General features: G+C 46.3%; 1 long non-coding RNA gene across 1 annotated transcript; it reads right to left on the bottom strand.

Moving 5' to 3' along the window:
- Positions 1-8,941: 8,941 nt before the first annotated feature.
- Positions 8,942-26,569, bottom strand: LOC310831039. Its single transcript, XR_014557740.1, has 3 exons — positions 26,552-26,569; positions 25,207-25,664; positions 8,942-9,008 (listed from the first exon to the last, which is right to left on the bottom strand). It is a non-coding gene; the product is annotated as an uncharacterized lncRNA (long non-coding RNA).
- Positions 26,570-27,010: the final 441 nt, after the last annotated feature.

Raw genomic sequence — 27,010 nt, 5'->3', positions numbered from 1 at the left:
GGGGTGACGCGGGGTGGGGGGTGGGGTGGAGATCCTCTGCGGTTTCCCAATCAAAACCAAGCTGGGAAACTTTCGGCCAATCGGAATGCAGGCAAAGGGGAGGGTGCGATTCTCCGCTAGATTAGCAAGTTAGTGGTCCTGAGAACAATGTGATTTCAAAAAAAGGGGGCGACGGACGGACTCTGAAAATATTTTTCTCCAGATGTGTGGAAGTCCATTGCAGGCAGAGGCAGGCAGGCATTACTTTCAGAGTTTTGAGTGCATTTAAATTAAATCATCATTTAAATCCCTATAGGATTAGGAGCAATTAGAAGTTGTGAGTTTGAGAATTGCTTTTTCAAAGGAGGCAAAAATATTGTTTCGGAGAGTGAGAAATTCAGGTGGGGTTTTGTTTTGTTTTGTTATTTCTAACTAACATTTCTTTACAAGTTAGAAAGTGCAACAGTTCAAGATAAGTGAACAAAATTCCCTCAACATTCCCATTCCCCCCCACCTATATTCACCTCACTCCTCCCCCCCCACTGCTTCTAGATTACTCCCTAGAAAATGTGACCACATAGAATCTTTCATATAATCAGAGTTGGAAGAGACCACCAGGGTCATCTAGTCCAACTCTCTGCAATGCTGAAATATTTTGCCCCATATGGGGCTTGAACCCACAACCTTGAGGTTAAGAGTCTCATGCTCTACCAACTGAGCTATCTTATTTAGAGTTAGAAGGCACTGGAGAGTCATCTATCCAATCCTCCTGGTCCTTTCCAGTTCTACAATTCTATGATTATAATTTTTCCCAAGGTTGAGGAGGTGGTTTTTGCCTACATTTGGATGCTGTTGGATACAGTGAGACCCATGTCAGAGACACAGAGAGAAGAGCCCACAGCTAAAAACCTCACAAATTACATTTAAAAATCACACTTTTGGGGGGTTTCTTTGAATTCCCAGGTAGCACCAGTGTGTTTCAAACTTTTGTGCAAATAAGTAGCTAGGGACTACTTCTCCCAAAGAATCATGGGAACCATAGTTTGTTAGGTGCCCTGAGAAATGTAGCTCTGTGGGGAGGGGGGCTACAATTCCCAAGATTCTTGGCAGAGGGAGTTGTGTGTTTGAAATGTGTGGTGTGGATCTGCTTGAAATGTGTGGTGTGGATCTGCTCTCATCAGTTTATTGCATTTCCTGAGTAACAGATCCAGTTCTGAATCTACAATTAGCATTTCACAGTGCAATCTGAACCATGTCTACTCAAAAGCCAAGGCCTGCTGAATTAAATGGGGTTTACTCTTGGGTAAGTGGAGCTCGGATTGCAGCCCAAATTGCTAATTTGCACTGATCAACTGATTAAAGGCTGCAGCTTGACTTTGCATCCAACTTCCTTCCTCTTTATTTTTTTAACACCACCACCACAACCTTGATTAGGAACCTTATGCTGTGACTACTGACATTCTTTGTAACTAGAGATTTGGCAGGATTAGACCCAAAGGAATTCTTATCCAAGCTTCATTAATGCTAGGCAGTGATGCAATCCAGCCACAGTGCATTTTAAGACTTCTGCAAACATTTAATAAAAGAGAACCCCACCACTGTTCTGCTACCCACCATAGGCTGCTGTTATTATTAGCCTGTTCATTAGAACACTATACAAACCCACCACAAGCCTCTTCTATTTATTCCTTCCCCTCCTCCTCTGCTCCAGACACCATTGTCCCCAGGTTTAACAAACCCTCCAATTAATTACATTTCCATCGGAGTGACAGCCCGCCAAAATGTTTGAAATAAACACGGAACAATTGCGATGCAGTGATATAGGCTGAAGAACAAAGCGTCCGGAGGGGGGGTGGAGCAGAATGAAAATGAGGGATTGTAAATTTTGATGGGAGAAAGAGAGGAATGAGGGAGGGGAGGGGGAGGGCAGACCAGAGAGTGCATTTGGGATGCAGCCTGTGAAAAGGGGACAGTGGAACAAGACAATCTGTCGGAATCCATAGAGAATGAATTCAGAGCATAAATAAGTCCTGGCACTGTCAATGTATTAAAGCTCCCATCTGCTGCTAAAGCAACACTTGTGGGGAAGACACTTGCTTTGCATGCAGCAAGGTTCCAGGTTCCATCACTGGCGTCTCCAGGTAGGGCTGTGAAAGACTCCTGTCTGAAACCTTGCAAGCCAGTGTAGACAATGCTGAGGTCAATGGACCAATGGTCTGATTTGCTACGAGGCAGGGTGCTATATATGTTGAATTTTTCCAGTGGGGAAGGGCTGCAGCCCAGTGGCAGAACACCTGCTTGGAATGCAGAAGGTCCCCGAGTTGGATCCCTGGCATGCGCTCTACATGGGGCTACCTTTGAAGATGACCCGGAAACTGCAATTAATCCAGAATGCGGCAGCTAGACTGGTGACTGGGAGCGGCCGCCGGGACCACATAACACCGGTCCTGAGAGATCTGCATTGGCTTCCAGTATGTTTCCAAGCACAATTCAAAGTGTTGGTGCTGACCTTTAAAGCCCTCAATGGCCTCGGTCCAGTATACCTGAAGGAGCGTCTCCACCCCCATCGTTCAGCCCGGACACTGAGATCCGACACAGAGGGCCTTCTGGCGGTTCCCTCATTGCGAGAATTGAGGTTACAGGGAACCAGACAGAGGGCCTTCTCGGTAGTGGCGCCCGCCTTGTGGAACGCCCTCCCTTCAGATGTGAAGGAAATAAGCAGCTATCCTATCTTTAAAAGACATCTGAAGGCAGCCCTGTTCAGGGAAGTTTTTAATATTTAATATTTACTGTTTTTAATACTTGATTGGGAGCAGCCCAGAGTGGCTGGGGAAACTCAGCCAGATGGGGGCGGGGTATAAATAATAAATTATTATTATTATTATTATTATTATTATTATTATTATTATTATTATTTCCAGGAAAGACTGAGGATGGACTCCTGACTGGAGCTGCCAGTCAGTGTAGGCTAACCTGTTTTGGAGCACAACTCTCATCAGCCTTGGCCAGTGTGGGCAGCAGGCAGGGATGATAGGATATCCAGAGGGCAGCTGGTTGAGGAAGGTTGCTGTAGCCAATACGGAGCTAGGTGGAGCAATGGTCTGGCTCAGTGCAAGGTAGGTTCCTTCCTCTGTTCCGCTGGTCATTAGAAGAGCATCTGCTTTGCCTGCAGAAGATCTCAGATACATCCTTGACATCTTCAGGTGGGTCGGGGGAAAGACCCCTGCCAGAAACCCTCAGAAGTTGCTCGCGGTCGGTGAAGAAAATGCTGAGCTAGATGGAGCAATGGTCTGACTCAGGTCACATCCACAGGTCTTAACTGTCATGGCTCCCCCCCCCCCCAAAGCATCATGTTAAGGGCGCTGGGAATGGGAGGTCCGTGAAGTCAGCAATGATAACAAACTGCAGTTCCCAGGATTCGTGGTGGGCAGCCAAGACTGCTAAAGGTGGCATAAGAAGGCTTTAAAGGTATGGTGTGGATGTGACCAATGCTGTTCTGCTGGATTTGGGCTTAGGGAGTGATTCATCAGGGACCCAAGCACACCTGATGCACAGATGGAGAAAAATCACTGCTGTTCCAATAAGGAGGAGGAACTGGTGCATCACACAGAGACCACCAGGCAACCTCTTCTGTGGATAGGAGTTTTTGTCTTATATACACAGAGCTGGAGCACATAGAATTGTAGAGTTGGAAGGGACCCTGAGCGTCATCTAGTCCAACCCCCTGTAGTGCAGCAATCTCAGCTAAAGCATCCATGACAGATGGCCATCCAACCTCTAAAAACATCCAAGGAAGGAGAGTCCACAGCTTCTGGAGGGAGACCATTCCACTGGAAGCCACCTTCCAGGTCGTTGGCCCATCTAGGTCAGCATTCCCTGTAGTGCCTGTCCAGGGTTTTCTGCAGGGGTCTTCTGCAGTCCTAACTGGAGATGCCAAGAGCTGAACTTGGCAGCGTGTGCCTACGAAAGAGGTGCTCTGCCATTGGATGGTGGCCCTTCCCAAGGACAAGGAGCCCCTCTCCCTCCTTCCATTGACAAGCCTTTGTGGTTGCTCGCTTGAAGGAAAGGTACTTTTCACAGAGGGCTTGGTTAACCAACACCAAAAAGAAATATTTCTTTTTTTTAAAAAAAAGTTTTTTATTCAAAATTAAAACAAGACATATTATCTAAAAACATACCATCCTTGTTTTCCCCCCATTTTTCCTCCCTCCCCCCATCCCACACAACCCCCACCCCCCGACTTCCCTCGGTTCCAGTCTTTGGTTTCTCTGAGACTGCTGTTTTCTGCATGTTACAAAGTTGTATAGATCCTCAAACTATTTGGCTGATTATTATCAATAAAAAGTTTGTGAATGTTTATTCAAAACCTGCCAAGGAGTCCAGTTCACTTTGTTGCATCTTCAGATACTTTGTAAAGGGTTCCCATTCATCCTTAAAGTCACAGTTATCCTTGTCCCGTAGCTTATATGTCAGTTTTGCCAGTTCTGCATAGTCCATCAATTTTTCTTGCCATGATTCTTTAGTTGGGGTTTCTTCAGTCTTCCATCCTTGTGCTACCAGAACGCTCGTGGCCGTTGTCGCACACATGAACATGTTTTTCAGAAATATTTCAATATGTAAATGCATGATAACAAAATTTAAAAAGGGGAATTTAGTAATAAAAGAGCCGGTTGGAGGACTATGGAGCATGTGGTATGAAAGCGTTGGAGCGCATTCTGGAATGCAAATGCACATTTGGTGGCAAAAGGGAACAAGGGGCATGTGAACCCAAACTGAGAGGTTTCATTGTAGATCATGGGTTTTGTAGTTTTAAGGAGGCCTGCGCAGTCTCTTTTGCATCATAGGTTTTGTAGTTTTAAAGAGGCCTTGAGCCATCTGTTTTGCATCATGGAGCCATACACAATTCTCACACATCTTCATTATTGAATTATTTTATTTCTCATGGCACTGGGTTTGGTTTTGGGTTCAGGCTATGTCTAGCAACCCGGGCTTCTTCTCCCTTTTTTGCCAGAGACAGAGATTCAGCTCTCTCTTTTTTCCTGAGTGAGAGATGTCGAAGGTTCGTGGTGGTCTCTGGGTCACCAAGGTGCTCAGAGAAAGGCGGGTGTGCTTTGCAGAGAAGAACAAGCGGTGGAGTTATTCACCCTTCACGTACTGCACACCCTGGACAAAACACCGTAATATTTGTGCAGTTCTTTGGATGCCTTTGGAGGGGAAGCATCCAAGACTGCTTGCGAGCAGGAAAGCAGCCAGGGCTCATTACCATAAAATGAGGGGAGATAAACGAAAAGGCGGCAGAGAGGAGGGGGGGGATGGAGGGCAGGAGACACAAAGTTGGGAGGCCCAATTGTCCTGCCCCCATCAATCACAGCTCCCGCCAGAATTGTGATTAGGAGAGAAGCAGCAAGTTTGCAAAAGGAGGGAGAAAGAGAAAGATCTGGGATTCTAGGCAGTTCGCTGGAGATTAAAGGGCTAGCCGACCCTTGCTCTCCTTTGTTCCGCAAATACTCATAAATCTGGTAGGCTGAAATAAGAGCAGAGCAAGGCATCTACCAGTCTCCCATCTCTTCTGAGCTGCATTGCAAGGGGTGGGGAGTAGGGCAGTGTTGTGTTGGTAAATTCTGAAAAACAGCAGGCACTCTTCATCACAAGGCCCCAGCCACAACCTTTTCCTTTACTATAAATATTTTTGTATTAAGATTTTTTTTTAATATGCCCACACAAACCTGGAATATTTAACTAGACACACACATACCCAATATTACAGTATAACATTGTGCTGAGCCCAAGGTGGGGTCATATTGACCTTGGACTTGGGAAACCAGGGTTCAATGCTCCACTAGGCCATGAAGCACGGGTATGTGTGTGTGTGTGTGTGTGTGTGTGTGTGTGTGTGTGTGTGGCTTGCGCCAGTCACAATCCCTCTGCCTAAACTTCTCCTCAGGTTTGTTGTGAGGCTAAAATAAGGAGGGCAGAGGACCATGTCCACTACCTGGAAGAAAGATGGGATGCAAATGGATAGAAATAAGTGATATCTCTTGCACATAAAAACAGCTGGTAGAGTAGACAGTTCCAATTAAGAAGAGCCTGGCTGCTGGATCAGACCAATGGCCCACCTAGTACAGCATCCTGTTTTCATAGTGGCCGACCAGATGCTGCCTAGTGATAGAGACAGCCCTGGTTGCAAAAACAGAATGAATGCTTCCCTGAACATAAAAATTCAAGAAGAACCAGACAAATTAGCATTAATTCCAGAAGTGTATGCTCAATTCTGACCAAACTAAGCCTATGGATGTATATTTTGCTCTAGGAGGCTCTGTTTGGTCAGAATCAAGTATACAGTTCCAGATTAAGCCCCATAGAGGCCCCTAGGCAGTCTAAATCTCAGGGAGGGGGTGCCTTCAAATCATCTTCTAATACGTTTTTGATTTTACCAACCAACAATTTTAATTAACCAGTTTTATTACACAATATTATTTTGATCCATTGTCGTAAGGCCCCTAAAAGGCGTGGAGCCCATAGGCACCGTGGTGCCTACTCTGCCTATTTAGTAATCCAGCATTGCAGGTATACACTTCTAAATGTCCTCAAAAGTCTCCTGTCTCCAGCCAGTCTGAGCAGAGTTTGTGTCCACATTTAGGCAACTTGCACAGGATCCAGAATTCATAAATGGGGTGGAATCCATTAGGAGCCTCTAGGCATCCCTTGCCGTGATCTACTGAAAATCTCTCAGAAATTTACTGGTAGATCCTGATCCATCTTCTGTTAGGGAGAGTGGAGAAACTCTATTCAGTTCGCATTTAAAAGGGAACTTACCTAATTTGCATTCTCCAAAATAATATGTGAAACTCAACCCAGTTATCCTTCAAAATTCGCACTTCTCCAGATTTGGAATGCAGTTCTCCTGCCAAGTAATATGTGCAAAAATGCATAAACTGGGGCGAAGTGTGCATTAAAAATGCCTATATTGGTGGAGATAACATTTAGAACATATTTAGGGACTATTGCATACAGAAACATCTTTATATTAGGAGCAATTGCATACGAAAGTGTGTATATTAGGAGAAATTCACACTAAAACTCTGTTGAATTTTTACACGGGGATACAACACACACTCAAGCCCCCATATATTCAAGCCAATGTAGAAATATGGAGAATGGAGGTTGGGAGGGGGAAGGGGAATTAGAAAGTGAAATTGGCATATTCGTCCATTCTTAGCCTCCCGGTCATCAGTGGCATAATTTCTTCTCTTGGTTCTATTCACTTTCATGATCTTCATTATCTCAGCTCTGGAGGCTCCCTGCAGTGGGGCACTGAGACGGTGGGGGGTCAGAGTTCAAAAGTCAGGGGTCCCAGGGTTGGAAGCAACACAAGGAGAGGGGCCATCATAGCAGCCTCCTCCCAGCTGGTTATCATAAATGACTGTTAGTCTTGCCTAAGATCAAAGCCCACCATCTTCATAAGGGGTGGAGGGATGTCAGCAGGAAACACTGCCCTCCCCCACCGCAAAACCCAAGTTCCTTTCACTGCCCTGGGGCCAGGCCTGCCACATCTGCACAGTTTTGTGCTCTGCTACCCTTTTGTGGGAATAATGTATGATGCCTTTCAAATGGCAGGATAATTGTGCTTTAAAAAGTATTTACATGTTCCACAGATTTTGCCTTTCAGATCTGGAATCCCCTGGACAGCTGGTTTAACGTAAGGCAGGGGTGGGAAGAAGGTACACCAGGATTTGGGGGGGGGGGTGAATCTTGTCAGTCTTAGTTTTTCCTTTTTCCGGTCTTAAATTCAGTACTCCACAACAGGTTTTGTTTCAGTCCTTAAATGTTTTGCATTTTAGTGCAAATTTCTCCTAGTATACACATTTTGGTAAAATTCCCCTAATATAATGCATTTCTGTATGTCATTTTCACTAATAAATTACTGTATGGGGAAATTTTACAGCGGTAAATGCCGTTTTGGACACATTCCATGGCTGGAGAACTATACAGTCATACCCTGGTTGTCGAACGCCCTGGAACTCAGTCGTTTTGGCTCCCAAACGCCACAAACCTGGAAGTGATTGTTCTGGTTTGCGGACATTCTTTTGGAACCCAAACATCCGATGGGGCTTCCATAACTTCTGATTGGCTGCAGGCGCGATTTGGTTTTCAAACCTTTTGGAAGTCGAACAGGCTTCCGGAAAGGATTCTGTTCGACTTCCAAGGTACGACTGTACTGCAAAATTCAGAGAAGTATATGGTATGTTCTTTTCTCTCTTTTTGGTGAGCTGCTTTGAGACCCAGATGAGGTGCAAAGCAGGGTATTTTTTTTAAAAAATAATAATTAAATCCATAGCTCCACCCACTTTTCTCTCTGGTCCCGCCCTCAACTGGCATGTGACCCACTTCTGAAAGGAAGCCAAGGAGATTCCTCAGATTTGACTTCGGTGCTCTCTTCACTCACATGATTACATAGCACTGCTGAATAACCAGCTCTTATGATATGCTCATATGCGGTAGCCTGTGCAGATTTAAAAGCCAGGAGGGTACTTGCTCTTCTGGAAAATATATACTGTATCAGACACTTCACCAGCCTGGTATTCCCCACCAACTGTATTAGACTACAACTTCTACCTGCCCTAGCCAGCATAGTCTGGGCCGGCAGGAAGTTGTAGCCCAAAACAGCTGGAGCACACCTGCTTGGCAAAGTGCCTGATGTTGTCTATTGTTATAGCTGATGTGGTGTATTGTTATAGTATATTGTTATTGGTGGGGAGTCAGTATGGATCGTTTGCAGCCCTCAGCAACATTTGACACCCCCAGTGGCCCCTGCACTGCTTTCCCAATGTAAGGAGGTGCTGGGCTTTGCAAAGGAGGTGTGATGGCTGTGACAGGGTCCTAAAGTCCCCCTACCTCCTTCCCAAAGCCTAGTTAGCACTTTTACAAATAAACACACATAATTACAGTATTAAAAACTTAGGGAAATTCAGCAGGAAGTGAGGGGACATGCACTAATTGGAAATGACGGAGTATGACTGCCCTGAAACCTGCAAAACAAATGGTATTGAAAATGTGAGAGCATAACTGCTCCACTACCATCAAGAGCATAAATTCACAAATGAAAAGGGCATCTGAAGGGGTAAGTGTGGCTGGGACCGCATAATAAATGTTCCATCATCCTCCCAGCAGAGGAAGGCCAGTCTGTTCTAGGGTTGGCTCTTGGAGATTTACAAGCCCCTGAGTGCTGATTTCTGGCATGCGGCTGCCTTTCAAACTCCAGGAATGCCCAGCAGACCTGGCTTGCTTCCGGCATAGCAAAGCTTACTTAACGATGTTGACAAGCTGTTCCTAATTGGCTTCCAACCCTTTGCACCTCGTTAAGATGAAGTGGGGGAATCTCATACCACATGGGCAACTGTTGCTGGGCCTGGGGGGTGAAGCTCACAGGTATGTGGTGAGCTGAGACACACACACACAACCCAAACTAGGATGGATCAGATTGCTAGAGGGCAAAGATAAGAAACAGCCAGCCAGCCGGTTGTGAGTGCTGGACTATGATCTGGGAGACCAGGGTTCAAATCCCCACTCAGCTGTGAAGCACACTTAGAGCCAGTCACTCACTCTCAGCCCCAACTACTTTGCAATAGTTAATATAACTTAGAGTGCACCTGACTATGGTGTGGAAGGCTGAGACCAGGTGAGCTGGGGCCTGCTGAGTCTGCTGTCTCCATGCTTACACACCCTCCAGCATTCCTCTGATGAAAATATGGACATTTCTCACTCTCCCACAACTGACCCTCCCTGGGAAAGGGACCCCTGACCATTAGGTCCAGTTGTGGCCGACTCTGGGGTTGCGGCGCTCATCTCGCTTTATTGGCTGAGGGAGCCGGCGTACAGCTTCCGGGTCATGTGGCTAGCATGACTAAGCTGCTTCTGGTGAACCAGAGCAGTGCACGGAAACGCCATTTACCTTCCCGCCGGAGCGGTACCTATTTATCTACTTACACTTTGACGTGCTGAACTGTCAGGTTGGCAGGAGCAGGGACCAAGCAACGGGAACTCACCCGGTCGCGGGGATTCGAACCGCCAACCTTCTGATCGGCAAGTCCTAGGCTCTGCAGTTTAACCCACAGCACCACCCGCGTCCCAGTGAACCTCCCTGACCCCCCCATTCCCCTCTTAAGCAGTTCCTATCAGAAGAAGGTCAAGTGCCGCCACCACCACCTCAACAGGATGCAGCACACATGCCCTGCATTTTAATCCCATCCTTTTCTTAAAGGAGCTCTCTTCCTCCTCATAGGTCAGTTAGGCTGAGAGGCCCACAATCGCCCAGTGAGCTTCATAGCCAGGTGTGGATTCGAACCCTTGTCTCCAGGTTCTAGTCAGACATTCTAACCACTAAACCACACTAGCGCTGCATTGAAAGATCTGCATGGCGTGCGGCTTGTCAATCTCCAGCGTCCGTCCAAGAATGGGATGGGGATCTTTCTGCACCTTCTCATTCACACCCCAACGTGCCAAACGCTTGCGGCAGGCCTGCCTCGAGCCTGCGCCTCCTCCGCCTTGAGCTCTCCATCCGGTCTGAATGAGATCAGACACATCTGTAGAGCCTAGAGAGTGGAATGCTCAAACAATGAGGGCATTGCTTTGCCCTGGAGGAGAGGAGAGACCACCTTCTCACCTACAGAGAAACATCTGCTCCCTGGCTCTTGTGAATGCTGCATTATATATACCCCACAAAGCCATCCACACGCCATATTCTTGGCATGCAGGCACTTTGTTCCGCTGAGGGGAGAAGAGGCCCTCTTGCTGTCTTCGGCCTGCAAACAGATGCTGCCTTCCTTGGTGTTACTTGCTGGCCCATTCAGCATCAGCTGCTTGGAGCCTTTGCATTTCCTTGCTGGTGAACCCAAAGTCTCCAGCTGTCCAGGCTCCTTCTAAAAGGCCCCCTCAATCTGATCATGGCAGAATGAACCATCTCCAACATGACTGGATATTGATTGATTGATTGATTGATTGATTGGGCTGCAATGGGTAGGAATGGGGGAAACCTTTCAGTTTCTCATTTTTCCCAGTCTTCAGATCTCCACATCCGTTAGCAAATTCATGTTTATTATTATTATTATCATTTTATATTCTTTATTGAAAAATAAAAAGTACATAATTACAAGTGCGCAGAGTAAGGTAAGACACAAAAAGAAGAAGAAACTAGTACCTATGTAGAAAACAAAACAGAACCAAAAAAGAAAGAAAAAAGGGGGGTATTATTGTAGTTAACCAGACCTTAACCTAATAAAAGTTCACTAATGTTTAAGTGCAGCTTTCCCCCACTATAAATATTATTCTATGCGGTTTTACCTAATATGCACAGTTCTGCAAGGATATTTTCCCCAAAATACAGCATTTTAATATGTCTCCTGATTCAGAGGTCCTCAGCAGGAGGTGCTGCCTGCCTAGGTTGGCACAAGAGAAGACCGGTGACGAGAGCAGGAAATGTGGACCAAATAATCATGGGACTCAGCTACACAGCTGCAAATAAAATGTTTTAAGTAAAGTGCAATATACAAAGGTGACACTAGATGGCAAAAGTGAGCTATGGCAATTCCAATGTATTTTTCAAAACGTTTTTTAAAAAAGCATTGGCACAGCGCTTTTTTAATGTGTGTGTGGATTCCACCCTGGTTAAGAATGCAGAAATGTAAGAAGAGCCTAGGCCTAGATTGGGCCAAAGGTCCATCGAAGTCAACATCCTACTCTCACAGTGGCCAGCTATAGACCAATGGGAATCCCACAAGCAGGACCTCCGCACAACAGCATTATCCCCACTTGTGATTGCCATCATCTGGTATTCAGAGACTGTACTGCCACTGACAGTGGAGGGAGAATGTAGCCTTCTGGGAGCTATGAAGCATGCTATAAATACTCGCAGAATCATAGAATTGTAGATTGAAAGGGACCCCAAAGGTCATCTCTTGTAGATTCAAATCCATTGCCTCACTGCCCCTGGAGCAGCAAAAAGCAAGCTTGCTCCATCTTCCATGTGACAGAACGCACAAACAAGTACGAACGCCTTGCGAGTCAAACATTCTGACTCCCGAATGCCACAAACACGGAATTGAGTGCTCTGGTTTGCAAACTATTTTTGGAAGCTGAACGTCTGAATCGGAAGCTGTGCTTTGGTTTCTGAATGTTTTGGAAGTCAAACGGACTTCCAGAATGGATTCTGTTGGACTTCCGAGATACGACTGTATACATGAAAATTGGTCTTCTCTTCTCCAGGCTAAACATACCCAACTCCCTCAACCCTTCTTCATAAGGCTTGGTTTCAGACCCCCAATCATCTTGGTCACCCTCCTCTCCACGTATTGCAGCTTGTCAATATCCTTCTTCAACTGGACACAGGACTCCAGGTGGGTTCTGATTAAGGCAGAATAGAGCAGTACATACTATGGCTTATCCTTGATCAGGACAAGTAAGTCTACGCTAAACAAAAAGCCCAGAAAACCTTTTGCTTTCGACCCTGCCAGTTAAAGTGGGCCTTTCCTGGTGTTAATCACCAGTTAATGATGCAGCCTTAGAAATAGTCAGTCTGGGAAGTGGGTGGGTGGGTGGGTGGGGTTGTTTTGCCACCCTGGATGTGAGCAAGCAAGGGTGTTTCAAGGGTGTAAGGAAGGAGCAAGTCCCCCCTGTGAAGTGACCTGGAGTTCGTGCCCTGAGACAGTCTCCAAGTGCCAAAACAGAGAAGAAAGATCTTCCTGCTGAGAAAAGTGGAGCATGGGGTGTGGATAATGGTAATTTTCTCTCCTCCGCACACCCCCATCATGCCTCTCAGTCCAGCCAGAGGTGGATTCATGCCTCATTCATCACAGCTGTCAACAACACCACCTCTTGAGAACTGGGCTGTGTTAACCCTTGCCTTGCCACCCAGCAGGAAATTTAGAAGGGAAGCTCTGTCCGTATGCGTCCTACGTTATCCAGGAAAGTCCTGTATTTGAAGGAATCCTCTATATTTCAGAGAGGAAGAATCCGAAGAAAGGAGAGTGGGATGGGGCTATTTATTTATTTATTTATTTATTTATTTATTCCCCCGCCCATCTGGCTGGGTTTCCCCAGTCACTCTGGATGGCTTCCAACAGAATATTAAAATACAATAGTCTAGTAAACATTAAAAGCTTCCCTAAACAGGGCTGCCTTCAGATGTCTTCTAAAAGTCTGGTAGTTGTTTTTCTCTTTGACAACTGGTAGGAGGGCGTTCCACAGGGCAGGTGCCACAATTGTCCATTGTTACCTATCAAGCAAGTCGCTATAAAGTGGTACCTATTTATCTACTTGCACTTAAGAGTGCTTTCGAACTGCTAGGTGGGCAGGAGCTAGGACCAAACGACGGGAGCTCACCCTGCCGCGGGGATTCGAACCGCCGACCATACGATCGGCAAGTCCTAGGCACTGAGGTTTTACCCACAGCGCCACCTGCGTCCACACCTTGGAATTACCGTATACAAATTTCATGCAGATTTTTGTTCCCTTTCTTGGAAATGTATTACCTTTATCCCTCCCATCAAGACACCCCATATCATAGCATATGTTACAATTCTGTTCAGTTAACGGAAATGGAAAATGATTTGATTGCTCTGTTAATTTATTTGTTTCATTACATTACGTTACATTCCTGTCTCACCTTTCCTCCAAGGAGCTCAAGGTGGCATGCAATGTTTTCTTCCTTCATTCTTTTTAAACTTCACAACAACTCTGTGAGGTAGGCTAGATTGAGACTGTGATGCCCAGTGAGCTTCATGGCTGAGTAGGGATTTGAACCCGTCTCCCAGGGATTTGTCTGACCCTCTAACTGCTGCACAGTACTGTCTCCCCTACCTAATCTGATACGAAATATTACTACCAATATTTGAGATTGTTCAGTCTGGGGTCATGCAGGCGTTAGACCATGCGGCCTCTTTACTGTGACCTTTGACACCTGAAAGGTGTGTTTTCAGGGCACACCCTATTCCTGTGACTGTAACCAGTTTTAACTATTTTTAATTCTGAATCTTATATTGTTGTAACATGCCCTAGCACCTGCTGGTGAAGGGCCGGGTGATAAATTTAATAATAACAATAAATATAAATGTACACATTACCAAAAAAAGAACAGGCAGGGGATATAGCCATTCATTAAAATGTGAATAACTACTTTACATCTATAGATGCAAATTTCAGAAGGATGACTTGAATTTAAAGAGAAGAGGGACAAATCTTGTGTGCCTGCTGCCCAAGTTCTTTAACTCAGGCTTTGACCAGGCAGCCTTTCAAAGTGGGGATGCCTTCAAATAGAGGACTGTTTCCTGACTGACCTTCAGGCAGAGGTCTGCCTGCTGTAAAGTAGGACACACCCGGCCACCCGACTTAGAGGTTTCTTGTCACTGTTTCTAGTGTAATATAATTGGGATGTGGGTGGCACTGTGGTCTAAACCACTGAGCCTCTTGGGCATGCTAATCAGAATGTTGGCGGTTCGAATCCCTGCAACGGGGCGAGCTCCTATTGCTCTGTCCCAGCTCCTGCCAACCTAGCAGTTCAAAAGCACACCAATGCAAGTAGACAAATAGATACCGCTGTGGCGGGAAAGTGTGCTCTGGTTTCCATCACGGTGTTCTGTTGCACCAGAAGCACTTTAATTATGCTGGTCACATGACCCAGAAAGCTGTCTGTGGACAAACGCCATGTCCCTCGGCCTGAAAGCGAGATGAGCGCTACACCCCATAGTCACCTTTGGCTAGACTTCACTCACCAGGGATCCTTTACCTTACCTTTTTACCTAATTGGGAAGGGGATGGCAAATTAAACAGAAATTATATTTTTCCCAAGTCCTCTTCTCAGTATTTCATTGGTGTTCATGTTCTTTTTTAAAAGACTTCAAACTTTTGCAAAGCACACTTATACCTCTCAGCAGCCCTGTTTGGGCTTCATTTTTTTCACCTCTTGTGTTTGCTATTAGAGAGAACCTAAGAGCATAATGGACGCGGGTGGTGCTATGGGTTAAACCAGTGTTTCCCAACCTTTTTTGGGCAAAGGCACACTTGTTTCATGAAAAAAATCTCGAGGCACACCACCATTAGAAAATGTTTAAAAAATTAACTCTGTGCCTATATTGACTATATATAAAGTAACTCTCTTTAATAGGAATCAAATAAACACAAATAAAGTATTTTATAATTACTTTATTATGAAATAGTAAGTAAACAGAAATATGAAAAATTATAAAATACTTTATTCAGTGAACCTGTGAGGGCCCGCCCTTTGCGGCAGCCGATTGGCTGCCGCCGTGGGCAGTGAATATTAATGATGTATCATTTTTGTGCTTCATGCTGTGGCCACAGACATGTGATCTGATGGTGAATTTGGGGTGACCCAATGCAAAAATCCTGAGAATCCCTGTGGATCCATGTTTTGTAACCACGTTTTTGCACCATTGCAGCCCCAGGCAACAGTGGGTGTGTGATTTTGGGGGGGCAGGCTGTAGCCATGGACATGCTATGTGATCTGATGGTGAATTTGGGGTGACCCAATGCAAAGATCCTGAGGATCCATGTGGATCCATGTTTTGTAACCACATTTTTGCACCACTGCAGCCCCAGGCAACAGTGGGTGCGTGATTTTTGGAGGGCAGGCTGTAGCCATGGACATGCTATGTGATCTGTTGGTGAATTTGGGGTGACCCAATGCAAAGATCCTGAGGATCCATGTGGATCCATGCTTTTAAACCACATTTTAAGTGGGGAGGGAAGGAAAAACACAGAACGGACAAGGAGCACGAGAGGGGTGTGCAGAGAAGCAGCTGGCTAAGAATGCAGGAGAGGGGTATAACGGGGAGGGAGGAAAGGAAGGCAAAAGTTTTCCCTCACCTACTCACCCAAGCCAGCCAGCTCGCAAGCTCTCTCTCTCTCTCCCCCTCCTGCCTGCTTGCCTGGAGGGGAGGGGCTTTCCCTGCTCTTTGTTCCGTTTGAGCAAGCACAGCAAGGAAACAGAGGCGGGTGGGCAGTAAGACCCTGAGGCAAGTGCGGCTTGTGCTTGCTCAGCAGCTTCTTCACGGTGCTCCGCGGAACGGTGTTCTTCATCCCGCCGGCGGCGGCTCCCTCTCTTTCCTCTCAAGCAGAGCGGCCTTCCTGCTCCAGCCGCGCCTGCGCCTGAGGAGTTTCGAATCTGCCGCCGCGCGCAGGGTGACGTCACGGCCGCCGCCGGGCCAATCCGCCTGCTCGGCCCCGCCTCCCTTCTTCTCGCCTCCCTCACGAGAGGAAGCGCCTCCCTCGCGCACGGCGGATGCAGCCTGAGCAGAGTCCCCTCTCGCTTAGAGCAGTGTTTCCCAAGCGGCACACGAGGCAACGTCTCGCGGCACACTAGTGTGCCGCGGAACACCGGTTGGGAAACACTGGGTTAAACCACAGAGCCTAGGACTTGCCGATCAGAAGGTTGGCGGTTCGATTCCCCGCAACGGTGTGCACTCCCGTTGCTCAGTCCCTGTCCTGCCAACCTAGCAGTTCGAAAGCACGTCAAAGTACAAGTAGATAAATAGGTACCGCTCCAGCGGGAAGGTAAACGGCGTTTCCGTGCGCTGCTTTGGTTCGCCAGAAGCGGCTTAGTCATGCTGGCCACATGACCTGGAAGCTGTACACCGACTCCCTCGGCCAGTAAAGTGAGATGAGCGCCGCAACACCAGAGTCAGTCACGACTGGACCTAATGGTCAGGGGTCCCTTGACCTTTAAGAGCATAATATGGGCCCTGCTGGCTCAGGCCAAAGCTTCATAACAACCATAGGTCAGGGGCTGAGCATCTGATTTGCATGCAGCAGCAGTGGCGTAGCGTGGGTTATCAGCACCCGGGGCAAGGCAAGTAATTTGCGCCCCCTAACCCATGGATTTGCGCCCCCTAACCCGTGGATTTCCCTAACCCCCAGATGTTGCGCCCGGTGCGGCCGGCCCCCCCTGCACCCCCCACGCTATGCCACTGTGCAGCAGGTCTCAGGTTCATCTCCAGGTAGGGCTGGGAGAGACTCCTGCCTGGAATCCTGGAGACCCACTGCCTATCAGTGTAGACAATGCTGAGCTACATGGACCAGTGGTCTGACTCAGTATAAGGCAGCTTCCTATGTTCCTGGCCCACATGCTGTTCTCACAGTGGCTTCAAGCAGCTGGTATTCAGATGCATGCTGCCTCCAACAGTGGGTGTGGCCATCACTGTTAGTGGCCACTGAAAGGCTTATCCTGCCTGAATATGCCTAATCCTCTTTTTTGAAGCCACCTAAGATGCTGGCAATCACTACCTCTTGTAACTAATTCCATAGTTTAACTTCAGGCTGTGTGAAGAAGTCCTTTCTTTTGTTTGTCCTGAATTTTCCAACACAGATCTTCATTGGATGTCCCCGAGTTCTAGAATTATGATGAGAGAGGGAGCAGTCAGCAAAGGCCATTTATTACCCCTGCTGTCACTGTGCTTGTCTTTCATACGACTGAGCTTTGCATAGCAATGCACCTCTTGCATTTCATGGTCTTTTGGCGCCACTGTTTGCATTTCCCCTCTCTATACTTCCCTGTGTGTGAGAGAGTTTGCACACATGCACAGCAACTGAGGATGCGACTTCAGGCATATGTTGAGCTGGGCTTGAGACAACGGAAAGGCATGGGCTTTTGCAGGGAGTATATAGACTCTCTTTCATTGGGAGGGGGGAGGGGGACTTCTTTGGGCTGGGGGCAGGGAAATAGTCGTGGTGGGGAGGAGGATGTGATTGCCAGGGGAAGTTTGAGCCAGCAGCTGTTGCTGAAGTTATCCTTTCCCCGGGTTCTAAAGGACGCAGCAGGGGGTGCATATTGAATGGGAGAAGAGAGCTGGGCATTTGTGATTAGATGGAGGGGGGTGCATTTTGCAGAAAGGTGGGGGAGCAGAGAAGGGGAAAAGGAAGATTTGGCGATAGGAGAGATAGGAAAGCATTCAGTCTGGTGACCAGCAAAAAGAAAAAGCTACAGAGTGCTACGTTCTATAATACCATTCCGCTTCGCTTACAAAACATTAAGACAATTTTCTGATATGCCAAGAATACAGGTGACTTCTCTCTTGTATGTTTCACGTGTGAGAATGTAGCCAACTACGTTCTACTACTCAGAGTAGACCCATTGAAATGAGTGGACCTGAGTTAGTCAAGGCTGTTAATTTCAATGGGTCTTCTCTTGAGTAGGGCTAGCATGGGTTACAACGCAATAGTTTTCAGTTCTTGGTCTGTCCTGTAATAGATGTTTTCTAGGAACCAGCCTGGCCTTGTGGGTCTCTCTCTGCAGAAGAGGGGTTTGCATGGTGTTTAAGACAGATTGAGTGAGGGACATTCACATGCCCTGACTATCTATACTTCTTGTCTCCTTGTAGTTTAGACAGATATGGCTCAAGATGGAGACATGGTAGAGGTGTATAAAATTATATATGGTCTAGAGCAGCCTTTCTCAACCTGTGGGTCCCCAGATGTTGTTGAACTACAACTCCCATCACCCCAGCTAGCAAGGCCAGTGCTCAGGGATGGTGGGAGTTGTAGTCCAACAACATCTGGGGACCCACAGGTTGAGAACCGCTGGAAAGTGGATAGGGAGAAGTCCCCATCCCCCAAGTACTGGAACTCAAGGCCATCCAATGGAAGGTTCAGGGAAAATAAAGAAAAGTACTTTTCCACGCAACTTACATGGAATCTGCTCCCACGAGATTTAGTGATGGTCACCAGTTTAGGTGACTTCAAAAGAGGATTCATGGAGGATGAGGCTGCTAGCTGTGCTTTCCCTCTACTGTCAGAGGCAGAATGCCTCTGAATACCACTGGACCAGAATTACAAGTGTTGCTGTTGCATTCTGGGCCTGGTTGCATCCTTCCCCTTGCAGCATCTGATGGGCTACTGTGAGAACAGGTTGCTGCACTAGATGGGCCCCTCTGCTTATGTTCTTAAAACTGTTCTTATATACGGACCAACCAACCATCTGACTTGGTAGATGGCAGCTTCCTGCGCCCCTAAAACTGCAAGGGGGGGGGGGCAAACAGTCCCGGCTTCTTAAAATTGGCCTTGTTATGGCACACAACTCTTTGGAGAACAGCTATAGACAAGAGCTGTGTTTGGCAGCAAAGCCTCAGCCCCTTTTGTATACCCCTGAAGCCCTGGATGCCAGCCAGCGGCTCTCCTGTCAAAAGCTTCCGAAACATGGGCATCTTTGCCCCTACGGTGCTGGGCGGCTGCCTTGGTTTAACCGTTTCGGAGCTGTTGCGCCGCTCCTCCCAGCAAGCCAGCCTTTCTCGCTGCTTTCTTCTCTTTGTTCCCTTACTTCCACCCCGCACCCCGAGTTAAATTTATGAATCTCAACGAGCCTGGGAAAACACGCTCTCACCCCCCTCCCACCCCCCCAACCCTCCCGCCCCCATCTCCATCCCAGCCAACACATCTTCCTCTTTGAACGCTTCCACATTGCTGAGGAGTGAAGTAAGCAGTGAGGGATGGAGATGACAGTTCTAGGTTAGGTTAGCCCAGAAATTAGGAAAGTGGGAGGAGGGAGGGTCAGGGAGGAGAGGAGAGGAGGCAGCAAAACTGGAGGCTCCTGGCATCTTGCCTTTCCTGCTGGAATCTTAATTCAATTAAACTCCGTCTCGCTTTGACTGGGCACAGAAGGGCATTTATTGCTAGGGAGATGGAATATGGTCCTTTGTCAATCTGCGCAGCTTCTGGGAGGGGTTATCTTGAAAGGAGCAGTAGCTTCTCTCTCTCTCTCTCTCTCTCTCTCTCTCTCTCTCTCTCTCAAATGTAGGTTGATAAAATAGCCACTTGCTAGGCGCTTGGGGTGAGGAGAAAACAACGCTTCTCCTACAAACTTATGACTAGAACATGGCTAGGCAAACTAAGGCCTGGTGGCCGGTTCTGGCCTAATTGCCTTCTAAATCTGGCCTGCGGTTAGTCCAGGAATCAGCATGTTTTTACATGAGTAGAATGTGTCCTTTTATTTAAAATGCATCTCTGGGTTATTTGTGGGGCCTGCCTGATGTTTTTACATGAGTAGAAAATGTCCTTTTATTTAAAATGCATCTCTGGGTTATTTGTGGGGCATAGGAATTTGTTCATTTTTTCCCTTCAAAATATAGTCCGGCCCCCCACAAGGTCTGAGGGACAGTGGACCAGCCCCCTGCTGAAAAGGTTTGCTGACCCCTGGACTAGAACAACACTGAGACCTGTAATCTTTTGGTGAAGTTGCTGTGAATCACAAGAGGTTAGAGTGTCATCACACTCAGGTGCTGCTTTTAGGATTTCCGAAGACATCTGGTCAACCAGCAAGGCTCTTCTTGTGTTCTTATGGTGTAGTTCAGTGGTTGAGCAGCTACTGCCTTGCATGCAGAAGATCCCTGGCATCTCCAGGTAGGACTGGGAGAAACTCCCTGTCTGGAACTCTGGAGAGCTGCTGCCAGTCTGTGTAGCCAATACTGATGTAGATAGACCAATGGACTGACTCAACAAAAGGTAGCTTCCCATGTTCCTATTTTGCTGCAGTGTGGAGTGTCCCTGTTCAGTGACCCAGGCAACCATGCCTTATTTCAGGATACTCCATTCCATTCCCTCCTCCTAGTTGTCTGGTTCCACTTCCCCCAACACATACTCTGTAGCCATTAGGTGTGTAGAGTCCTCATTGGTCTGAGGGTGGTTTTTTTTTGGGGGGAGGAGTCATGGGTGACAATATAAAAGCTTTCGAAAATTCAACAAAATCAAAATCACTAGTAAAACATCATCATAAAAGAGGCACCCAGGAAGAGTGCTAGCAGCGAGTCAATGAGTCTTTAACTGCCACCAAAAGTACCCCAAAGAAGATGTCAACCTCATTCCTATTCCAAGCATGCAAAAGTGAGAGCCATTATCACAGATGAAGGACACATTCCAGCTGGGGGAAAACACTCAAGGGGGGAGTAGCATGAAGAGCAGGGTCTAGGGACATTCCTGAGAACCTAATAGAGAAGCCACTGGTGGATCATATGCGGCTTCCTGGACTTGTTTTTCCTCAATCCTCTACCACATTCAAGTCCTACTGGAGCCTTTGGGAGGGTTCCTCATGATGCAAAGAGCAGGTGTAGGAAGAAGAAGAAGAAGAAGAGTTTGGATTTGATATCCCGCTTTATCACTACCCGAAGGAGTCTAAAAGCGGCTAACATTCTCCTTTCCCTTCCTCCCCCACAACAAACACTCTGTGAGGTGAGTGGGGCTGAGAGACTTCAGAGAAGTGTGACTAGCCCAAGGTCACCCAGCAGCTGCATGTGGAGGAGCGGGGAAGCAAACCCGGTTCACCAGATTACGAGTCTACTGCTCTTAACCACTACAAGAAAAGGCTTGATCACAGCAGGGTACAGAGAGTTTAAATCAGGGGTCAGCAAACTTTTTCAGCAGGGGGTCGGTCCACTGTCCCTCAGACCTTGTGGGGGGCCGGACTATATTTTTGGGGGGAAATGAACAAATTCCTATGCCCCACAAATAACCCAGAGATGCATTTTAAATAAAAGCATACATCCTACTCATGTAAAAACACCAGGCAGGCCCCACAAATAACCCAGAGGTGCATTCTAAATAAAAGGACACATTCTACTTGTGTAAAAACACGCTGATTCCCGGACCGTCCATGGGCCGGATTTAGAAGGCGATTGGGCCTGATCCAGCCCCCAGGCCTTAGTTTGCCCACCCATGGTTTAAATCCTCCGACTCCCCAGGTCTAGGTCCAGTTCTGCCTCCCCCATCTGCTATTTACTCTTTAAAAAGCGCTCTCTCTCTCTCTCTCTCTCTCTCTCTCTCTCTCTCTCTCTCTTTTAGTGGCCTCATCTAAATGGTGTTGGGTCATTTGGAACTTGTAGCCTGTCTCTAAATGGCGTTCACAAACGGCTGTTCATGCAGGGTTGGGTTTAAATAAATATTTCCCGAGAGAAGGGATGGGACCCGTACTTTCTGGGCCTGACTCTGCAGAATGGGAAGCAGCAATCAATTGGGTGGAATTAATGGCCACGCTTTGGCAGGTTCCAGGTCACTTAATGAGCTGAGCTATGTGGTCATTTGGCTGGGATTCCTCCCCCCCCCCCATTTCCTCTTGTTCAATTGCCTGGGCGGGGGAACCTGGCAGCTGAACCTTTGACTCCCTGCCGTGGCATACTTCCCCTTTAATTACGGTAATACTTCACTGTGACTTTCAGGAAAAAGACTTGGGAAAACATCAAAATTGGAAAGGTGTACTCAAATAGGAGAAGCTGATGGGAGAGGTGGCCTGATTGTGACACCTTAAAATTAGGCAGCTATCAGGGGAGAGAAAGAAGAAGAGTAAGAATTGACAGCCTGTCAGCCAAGCTAAATTCACACACACACAAACTTTATATTCCAGTTTCTAAAAGTGCTTAAAACAAACAATTCTCATATAAAGGTAAAGGTACCCCTGCCCGTACGAGCCAGTCTTGACAGACTCTAGGGTTGTGCGCCCATCTCACTTAAGAGGCCAGGAGCCAGCGCTGTCCGCAGACACTTCCGGGTCACGTGGCCAGCGTGACAAGCTGCATCTGGCGAACCAGCGCAGCACGCGGAACGCCGTTTACCTTCCCGCTGGTAAGCGGTCCCTATTTATCTACTTGCACCCGGGGGTGCTTTCGAACTGCTAGGTTGGCAGGCGCTGGGACCGAACGACGGGAGCGCACCCCGCCGCGGGGATTCGAACCGCCAACCATGCGATCGGCAAGTCCTAGGCCCTGAGGTTTTACCTACAGCGCCACCCACGTCCCTAATTCTCATATACCCCCCCAAAACAAACATTCCATGCACATGAAATGTAAATTATGAAGTCAAATACTAAGCAGGTTTGTATAATATTTTAGAGTTGATTGTGCCAGTTAAGTGTCTTCTATTCTCCTCCTAAACAGATCGTCCCAGAGTTTTCAAAAAAATAAAATCAATACAGCCATATACTAGATTTGCCTTGGAGTCTGATCCATTTAAAAGATGCAGAACTTTAAAAACAAAACAAAACCCAACAACAATAATAGATATTGTGCATTTAATTAAAAACCAAACTATTTAGTCCCCCCCTCCCCACTTTTTACTAGGTGGTTCTTCTGACATAGGATGCGATTTAGAAGAACGAAGACAATAAATAACAGTGTAGTCCTATATGTTCCTACTCAGAAGGAAGCTGCATTGAGTTCAATGGGACTTACTCCGAAGTGAGTATGTATAAGATCACAGCCTAAAATTAACAAACAAGCTTCAAGGAAAGAAATAAACAGAGAGGACTAGTAGGAGGTATAACAAAAGTTCTGGCTGGGCACACATGTATATTAAAAAAGTTAAACAGATATAATCAATAAAAGATATAGATAGATATGTATCTTCTGCTGATTAATGTACTATTGAAGAGTATTCAAGTGGCTTTATGTATTTCCAATTAGCCATGTCCATTAGATTTAGAACTAGTCATCATTTCATTATAAAATAATCATTAAATACGGAAGCAGAGATTTCAATTGATTTGCTCTAGCCTTTAAATTAATCTGGGATTAGCTGGAGCCTTTAATTGACATGAGATTGTCTCCGTAGTTAATGTTTTCCAAATATTGTCGCACCATTCTTGGGTAGTAGGAGTCTTTTTTACTTTCTGTTTTGCTATTGAAAGGGGGCGACCAGTAGCCTTCTGATATGTGGTGTTGCTTCCTGATCCACATTACTGAAATAAACTTTGCAATCACCCCTCTGGAGGTGTTGCTGGTCAGTGTAGACGACATTGAGCTAGGTGGACCAATAGTCTGACTCAGTATAAGGGCATTTCCTATGTTATTCGAAGTCAGTATCCTAATGCTGCTCTACAAATCTATAGTGTGACTGCATTTTGAATGCTGTGTACCGTTCTGGTTGCCTCATCTCAAAAAGGATATTGTAGACTTGGAAAAGGTTCAGAAAAGGACAACCAAAATGATAACTAGGATGGAGTGACTCCCCTATGAATAAAGTTTGCAGCTTTCGGGACTTTTAAGTTTAGTGAAAAGCTGAGTAAGAGGTGACATGGCAGAAGTTTATAAAATTATGTATGGCATGGGGAAAGGGGCTAAAGAAAAGTTTCCCTCTTTCATTTAACTAGAACTAATGGACATTCAATGAAGCTGAATGTTGGAAGATTTGGAGCAGATTATTCTTTTGTTAATTATGCTGTTTGAAATGTGTGTTTTATATTTGACTTCCTTTTGTCGTGCTCCCTTTTAAAGAGTTTATGATGGGGGGCAGTTAACTTTGCTGTGTTACACGTGCGTTCTGTAGTTAACCTGTTTTATAATGTTTTATTGTGCAGTCTTTAAGATAATATTTTAGTTTCCTGTTAATTACATTGCTTTGAATATATACGGTACGGAATATATAAGTTTTATTTTCTGGCTTGTATTAGCTGATGTTTTAATGTTTTGTAAACCACTTTGGATTTTGTTTGCAAAAATATAATGAAATAAATAATGATAGAAGAAGAAGAGGAAGAGGAAGAGGAAGAGGAAGAGGAAGAGGAAGAGGAAGAAAAAGAAAAAGAAAAAGAAAAAGAAAAAGAAAAAGAAAAAGAAAAAGAAAAAGAAAAAGAAAAAGAAAAAGAAAAAGAAAAAGAAAAAGAAAAAGAAGAAAGGATTTCTTTATGCAGTGCATAGTAAACCTATGGAACTCACTCCCACATGAGGGAGTGATGCCCACCAACTCGTATGGCTTTAAAAAAGGACTGGACAATTTCATGAAGGATAAAGCTATCCATAGCTACTAGACATAATGGAGGCAGCAAATGGTTCAATTGTTGTTACTATATATTTACCCCAAGAAATGAATATTTATTTAATGAATTACCATAGATGTCTTCCTTGGCATTTTCCATAAAGTCCCAGTATGGCTTACATGATAAAACAAAGAACACATTTACAGCCATAAAAGAACAACAACAACAACAAAAAGTGTAAAAGCAATTTAAAGTGAGACTATTAAAAAAATGATATAAATGTTTAAAAACAATTCCAACTGTTAAAAATAGCTGCAATAGAGATGCAGACTGGGATAAAGATCTCCACTTAAAAAGCCTTGCTGAAGAAAGAGGGAATTTTGGGTAGGTACTGAATAAAACAACAGAGATTTTATGTATCAGGAAAGCGCGCGAAAGGATAGGAGCATAAGAAGCGGATGCCAAGGGCCTGTCTAATCCAGTACCCTGTTCTTCCCGCCTCCAGACGAAACCTGGGATTTTCAGGTGCCTTCAGAGGAACCGTGATGCCTACAGTTCCTTTCGAGATGTCTTTCTTCCTGTCACCAGGAGCAGAATTAAACAGTCCGCCTTCGATGTAGCAAGAGGCCTGGGGCTTATTCATCTCCGGTAAAGCATGGACTAAACCTCTGGCATGTCTTCCTCGCCCAACCCTTCTGGTTGCCATGGCGAAACTATACAAAAGCTCCATCTCTGCATTGGACCCAAGGTGAGCAGGTGGGCCCAGTGGGCCAGTGGGGTTCAGCTGTGACCCCAGAGCACCCAGCTGTTATCAAGGGGTCTCTGCCACCCATGGGTGGCCTGGCACTTTCCTCACAGCGGCAGTTGGGATGGGAAGACGTAGAGAAGGGGGTGGAGGGAAAGAAGCATTGGCCGGAAGCTAGAGCAGAGGCAAAATGTGGGACTTGTGGGAATGTTCAGGGAGGCAGGAGAGGATATACAGTGGTACCTTGGGTTACATACGCTTCAGGTTACAGATTCCACTAACCCAGAAATAGTGCTTCAGGTTAAGAACTTTGCTTCAGGATGAGAACAGAAATCGTGCTTTGGCGGCGCAGCAGCAGCAGGAGGCCCCATTAGCTAAAGTGGTGCTTCAGGTTAAGAACAGTTTCAGGTTAAGTACGGACCTCCGGAACGAATTAAGTACTTAACCCGAGGTACCACTGTATTGTTTATCAATATCCTTTCTAACTTGCGCTAGCATGTTCTATAACTTAGCAGAGTTTTAACATTCCCCTTTTAAACGCAGAGCGGGTAGCTGGTTGCAAGCTTGTTTAAGCTTCTAAATGCAGTATAGATTCCTGGTAAGATCCCTTTATTTCCCCCTTAAAAGAATAAACACGCCACAATCTTATTTAACATACAGTGGACGCTTGTGGTTGCGAACATGATCCCTGCGGGGGCACGTTCGCAACCCGCAGCACCGCGTCTGCACACGTGTGGGTTACGATTCAGTGCTTCTGTGCATGCGCGACCGCCGAAACCCAGAAGTAACCCATTCTGGTATTTCCAGGTTTCGGCGCGTCCATAACCCAAAAAAATGCAACATGAATTGTCTGTAACCCGAGGTACTGTATATAAAAGTAGTTTACTCACAGCATCAGCATCAGTTCACAGTTGGATCCCTGAAGGCAGACTTAGTTACAAAGATATATACATGTGGATCTACCCCATATGGGGGGATAATCCCAGTGACTGCAGACTAGCAGTCGCTGCAGCTCACAGGACGAAAGGAACACAAAGAGAGGAAGAGAAGAGAGAGATGACTGCATGCCTTGTCCTTTTTGTTACCCGGACAGGTAAGGTCACGTCTACCTCTAGTCACATGCAAGAGGAAGTATGTCCCGGCTCAGGAGGGAAACAGGAATTTTTCGACTGGCTGGAACAAACATCCCCTTTGCACGTCCACTCTAGGCAAACAAGGAATGTTGTACTTGACTGCTACTTGTGTTTCACATCCCAGAGGACTTTCATCTGCAATGGCTGCTAAGTTAGAGTTGCCCTATTTCAAAAAGTGAAAATCTGGACAGAAAAGTTGTTGAGCTAGCACTGTTTCCAATGGCCGATTGCCGTCTATGTCCAACCCTATGAATGTTCAAAGTGGACAAATTTGCTGTATTTTTAAACACTTGCCAGCTACTTCCCAGATGGCTCCTGATCTGTCCAGCTTCCCTGGAGGGGAGTTTCACCACTCCAAAGACTTCCAGGTGCCAGGACAGGACAGTGACTAAGGGCTTGCACGCTTGGTTA

The sequence above is a fragment of the Podarcis gaigeae genome (assembly GCF_964106915.1).
Source record: "Podarcis gaigeae genome assembly, chromosome: 14".
NCBI lineage: Eukaryota > Metazoa > Chordata > Lepidosauria > Squamata > Lacertidae > Podarcis > Podarcis gaigeae.
This window is presented reverse-complemented; position numbering and strand designations above follow the sequence as displayed.